The 5578-nt window shown below is 50.4% G+C and overlaps 1 protein-coding gene across 1 annotated transcript in view; it reads right to left on the reverse strand.

Annotated features, from left to right (window-relative positions):
- The window catches only part of SFMBT1 (Scm like with four mbt domains 1), a 115435-nt gene extending 115025 nt beyond the window's left edge, over positions 1-410 (reverse strand). The window contains exon 1 of the mRNA XM_032868295.1: positions 394-410. The gene's annotated coding sequence lies outside the window, so the exon portion shown is untranslated. The remainder of the gene's footprint in view (positions 1-393) is intronic.
- Between the last annotated feature and the right edge of the window lie 5168 nt (positions 411-5578).

Consider the following 5578-nt stretch of genomic DNA (forward strand, 5'->3'; position numbering starts at 1 on the left):
CCCCCCCCCCATCCGCGCTCCTCCCGGCAGCCCGCGCCCCTCGCGCCGCGCGCGTGGCGCCCCCGGGCCGGGAGCCCACGGGCCGGGCCTCCCCGAGCGGGCCCGCAAGTCTTCCAGACCGGCTGGGGCCGCGCGGAATGCGAGGTGTTCGGGCAGTGAGGGGTCGGGGAGGGGGTGCTCGGCGCTGCCAGCCACCCCCGCCCCTCGTGCCCCGAGCCACAACTTGCCGCGGACATCCCCGAGGCCGCGGCGCAGGGCAAGCGGCGGCGCCTCCGGCCCCCGACGGCAAGGCGGCCGGGTGCGGGCGGGTCCCGAGAGTGAGACGCGCTCCAGGGACCCAACGCCCGCCCTGTCCCTTACCCGACCCACGAGGGAAGGGCCCTCGCGCCTCACCTCGGGGTGTGCACGGAGCCGCACGGAACCCACTGGCGTCCACGGGTCGGTCCCGGCGCGGGGGCCGGGGCGATGCGCGCCGCTGTCGTCCGCACGTGACCGCCTCGGGCAAGATGGCATGAGCGGAGGAACGGACCGAGCGGCGGCTGAGCCCAGATGGGCGCGTGTTGCAGCCAGAGAGGGCTGCGTCCACCCGCCTGGCCCACGTCGGGGATCTGATGCGTCCTTCGAGACCTGGAAGGGCACCCAAGTGCCCGGTGTCTGCGAAGTCAGCCTCGGGCCCCCAGGCGCACTGGGTGTCTTCAGGCCACCGCAGGAGGCGCCCTGTAAATCCGAGTTTTCCTGACGCTCGGGGCCCTAGCGAGGGGGCATAAGACGGCTGCCGAATTCGGGCAGGAGAACCGGGGGCCCGGAGCAGGAACGGAAGTTCAAAGGTGGCTGCAAGGATTCCTCGCAACCCAAGGTGCCCACCAGCGGTTACGTTCTCCCAGCTCGCCCCTTCCCTTGCGAGTGCAGATGCCGGTGGGACACCCTCCTCCTCCCCTCTTGCTATGGGAAGTTGCCTCCGGAAGGGAGTCCTCCTGCAGCCGAGACCCAGGAGTGCCCCGACTCCCCGGCCCGGGGAGGAGGTCTCCGACTGGGCGCTGATGACTCTTTCCTTTAAGGAAGGAGAGGCCCCACCGCAAGAACGAGCTCTGAGGTGCCAAACGCGCTCAGAAATATCACCCCACTTTACGGACAAACTTGCCCAAAGTCACGCTGCTGGCTGAATTTGATTTTTTTTTTTTTAACCATCTCTTAAAAGACAACATGACAACTAGAGCAAGAAAAATGTACAAATAAAGTATCCATAATACTAGGGAACCCATAAAACCTTCCACCTATATACATGTCTTTACAAAGTTGCAACCAGCCACGCATTTTTCTCTTGTGTTTGCTACTATCACTTCACATTTTCTTCTATTCACATGATTCATTCTGAAGGTGTGCAGGGATCCTCCTACATTTATTTACTCAGTCTCCCAATGTGGTATATTTGGGTTCTTTACCACTGTTTGCTAATATGTCCTTTAATTCTGCTCTCGGGACAAATTCCTGGCAGTTGCCAGGTCGAAGGCAGAGGGGTCTTGCTCCACAGTGCCATAGGACCTTCCCAGAGCACCACCCGGCTCACTCTGCTGCCTCCCACCGATGAGTGTAAGGAGCATAATAGACATCACTAAGCAGTGGGCACCATCTCTTTTGTCCCCTCCTACTTTACTAGTATGTCAGTAGTTCAAGGTTACTTTAGCCTTTCTTAGATGACTTTAAAAATGAATGTTTTTTCATCATTTATTGTCTGGTTGTTCATATCCATTCATCTGCTGGGGACTTAAAAGTTCCTCCAACGTTGAATAAGCATTTTTTAGATTATCAATATTATTCCTGTGTCATCAATGATGTAAATATTTCCCAGTCTGTTTTTCTTTTTTTGTTTTACTTTAATGTTCAATCTGTCATTCTAGTCCTTTGTGATTTTATTGCTTGAATGTTGACAAAATGAGCTTTCTTCCACCCATCTGATGGTCTGTTTCCTGCTAATTTTCTAAAATTTCATTATATATTTAATTCTTTGATGACTATCCATCCCAAGTTTATTTTCCTGTGTGGAATAAAATATGGGCTTAACTCACCACCAGCACCAACCAGTTTTTATTGCTTGTGCATCATCATTTATTAAATAAATTTTCCCTACTCTTTGTTTAGTAAAATCTATTTTTACAGTAGGCTTTTGATTCTGGTCAATCTGTTTCTTCATTTCTTTTCACAGACCTCAGTTTGAGCAGATACTATATGGATCTAAAGATTAGTTCTTTAGCATAGGTTCTAACATCTAACAGGGCTATCTTGCCATTCACAGAGTTTTCTTTTATTCAAGATATCACTTGGTAAACACACCGGCTTCTGTGTCCATACACATCCTAGTTAACCTAGAAGAATTAAGAATTCCTTGAAGATAGAACCATCCAGCCCCATGACCTTGGCAAGTTACTTATCCCATCAAGGTCTAGGGGATATAGAAAATGAGGATAAAAGTAACACCCGCCTGACAAGCTCAATGTTAGACACATAGTAAATGCTCAGGAAATGTCAGTTGTTGTGACTGATATTTTTAGTTCTAAAGCAAAACTGAGGTTTTTGCATGAAGTTGCATTAAACCTATGAATTAATTTAAATAGAATATTCCATAATATGTCATTTTCCCAACTGGGACATGTACTATCTTACAATTTATTTGAATATTTTAAAACTCAGAAATCAGGTTCCTTGTTGATTCCAGCCTCCCTCTACTTCATGACACCTGAGGAAGAGGAATAGTGGAGATCTGAAGAAATCTTTACAGTGGAGGAAGATTTAAAACTTACCATTTGAGAGTCAGCCTTGTGCCTGGCGGGTGTAGGTGTGGGTGTGGGCACACACGCATGAAATCTCCTTTCACCCTTGCACCATCCCTCAGGATAGATCGTGCTGTTCCCTGTAGACAAAGAGCAAACTGGAAACTTCCAGGTCACTTAGTGAAAGGCAGAGCTAGGCCACAAACCAGGTATGCCAGTTCCTGCTGCTTGGAAATTCAGGTGGGAGTCCTGCACAGAAGAGCACGAAGAAAACAGACTTCTGGTCATGGCACCCCCTTGCCCCAAAGCCTCCCAGGGCTTTGCCACTGCTATGTCCAAAAGACCTACTTTGGCCTATGAGACAGGCCCTGCCCATCCTCCTCACTTACCAGTCACCACTCATCTGCCTTGCTTGCCGAAGTTCAGCTATGTCCGTCTCCTTTCCACCTCATAGGTATGTCCAAGTCCTTTCCACCACAGGGCCCTTGCACACATTGTTCCCAATGCCTGGAACACTCTTCATCTCACCTCCCCCACCCCCATTCACATAGCTGGTACCTTCACATTGTTCTGGTATCTGTTTAGCAAGGTAAGGTGGTCTCCTCAGAGAAGACGTCCCTACTTTTCCCACATAAACAGGTTCTCTCTCTCTTTCTCTCAACCTCCTTCCCTCCCTTCCTCATTCCTAATTGTTTCTTCACAATTACTTTTTTTTTTAAGATTTTTATTTGTTTATTTGACAAAGCAAGAGATCACAAGTAGGCAGGGGAGAGTGGGGGGAAGCAGGCTTCCCGCTGAGCAGAAAGTCCAATGCAGGGCTCTATCCCAGGACCCTGAGATCATGACCTGAGCAGAAGGCAGAGGCTTAACCAACTTGAGCCCCCCCAGGGGCCCCTTCACAATTACTTTTTATAATTTAATCTGTATTTGTCATTTGTTTGAGTTCTATCACCTCGTCTAATCCCACAGAAAGATATCAGTTCCCCTGAGGGCAGAGAGGAAGCTAGCTAGCCCTTTCCCTGCAGGCAGTGGGTGGATGAGAAGGTGCCCACTGGTCAGCTGGTGGCATCTAAGACCAGAGGTTGGCACACCGTGAGACACCTGGGCCATTCCCAACGCTGTCTCTATTTCCTACTGGCTCTGTTGGGTAGAGGTTTTACCCCCCGTCCTCAGTGACCACGGGGTGAGTGTTCAACCACCCCATATGAATGCCCTATCCCTCGAACCCTTGCCTGCTACTCCCAGGCAGGCCTGTTCTCTGCCATGCTGTGTCCGCCCAGGACCTTGTTCTGGATGAGAACATGAGAGCCAGGCCTGGACCCTAGGCACCAGTAGAGCCCTTGGCCAGGGCTAGGGGCTGTTTTCAACTCCAGAAAAACTTAATTCCAAAGAATGCCAGGACCTGTTGTCAGCCATCAGCAGTCCTCCATCGCCACTGGGCAGGCAGCTCCCTTTACCCAGCCCAAGGGAGACAAGTCCCATAATGACTCCCCATGGCGAATTACCCAAGTGATCAAGTGATTACCACCATCAAGTCACTGTTCACGTCACAGAAGCCTGGTCCACTTGCTGGTCCTGCTGCTTGGGGGGCACAGGCCACTGACATGTGTCCCCCCCACCAGCACCCATCCTGCTCCACCTCCACGGTCTCAGCTCCTGCAAATGCCCCCACCAGGCATCCCTCTCTCCTATCCTGTTTTGGAATAGAAAAGGCTTCCGTCAAGTCCAGATTTAATCATCACTTCGTTATAGAACCTTCTTTATGGGAGTCTTCACCTCTCTGGACCTTAGCCCTCATCTCTGTAAAATGGGCATGAAGCCACCTGTCTCCCTGGGGCCCGAGAATCCAAGGACATAATGTTTATAAATATTCTTTGCAAACTGTAAACAACAGAGATATGAGAGATAATTGGCCCAGTCCCAAAGCCACTCCTCCAGGGACTGTCACGATCTCTCCATTCCTTTCTCTGTCTACCTAAGCCACTTAGCTCGTTTTCTCCCAGTTGCCTGTCTCAAGAAAGGCACAGGCCCGGACCCCATTTTCCAACCTTGAGTACTACAAGCCCAGAGCCATGCCCCATTCATTCTCAGGGTCCCTCTCTGCCTCGACACCCCTCTTTTCTCAATTGATGAAGGAAAAATAAATGAACGGACACAATGTTCTCAATTTTATATTACCAGGCCATGTATTTTTGCACCTTCAACTTCCTATCTGTTAATAAGAGCTCACAGGTCCTGAATAGGTGACAAGGACACTCAGCAGTGCAAGGGCAACAGGGCTGGGGTTTCTCTTTGGGGCAGGAAAGTGTTCTGAAATCAGACATGGTGATGGTGCACAACTTTATGATAAACTAAAAAACACAAAATTGAACATTTTAAAAGGGTGCAATTTATGGTATGTGACTAAGACCTCAATTAAAAAATCGTATGAGAAGAGCGCTTCGCTGATCTCGGGGTCATGAGTTAAAGCCCCACACTGAACATAAAGCTTACTTTACTTTTTTTAAAAGATTTTATTTATTTATTTGACAGACAGAGATCACAAGTAGGCAGAGAGACAGAAGAGAGAGAGGAGGAAGCAGGCTCCCTGCTGAGCAGAGAGCCCGACGTGGGGCTCGATCCCGGGACCCCGGGATCATGACCTGAGCCAAAGGCAGAGGCTTTAACCCACTGAGCCACCCAGGTGCCCCATAAAGCTTACTTCAAACAAAATGTAGAGGCGCCCTTGTGACTCAGTCAAGCATCTGCCTTCAGCTCAGGGCATGACCTCAGGGTCCTGGGACAATTCCTGCATCGGGCTCCCTGCTCAG

Source organism: Lontra canadensis, unplaced genomic scaffold, assembly GCF_010015895.1.
Source record: "Lontra canadensis isolate GAN:19392208 unplaced genomic scaffold, GSC_riverotter_1.0 scaffold35, whole genome shotgun sequence".
Taxonomy (NCBI): Eukaryota; Metazoa; Chordata; class Mammalia; order Carnivora; family Mustelidae; genus Lontra; species Lontra canadensis.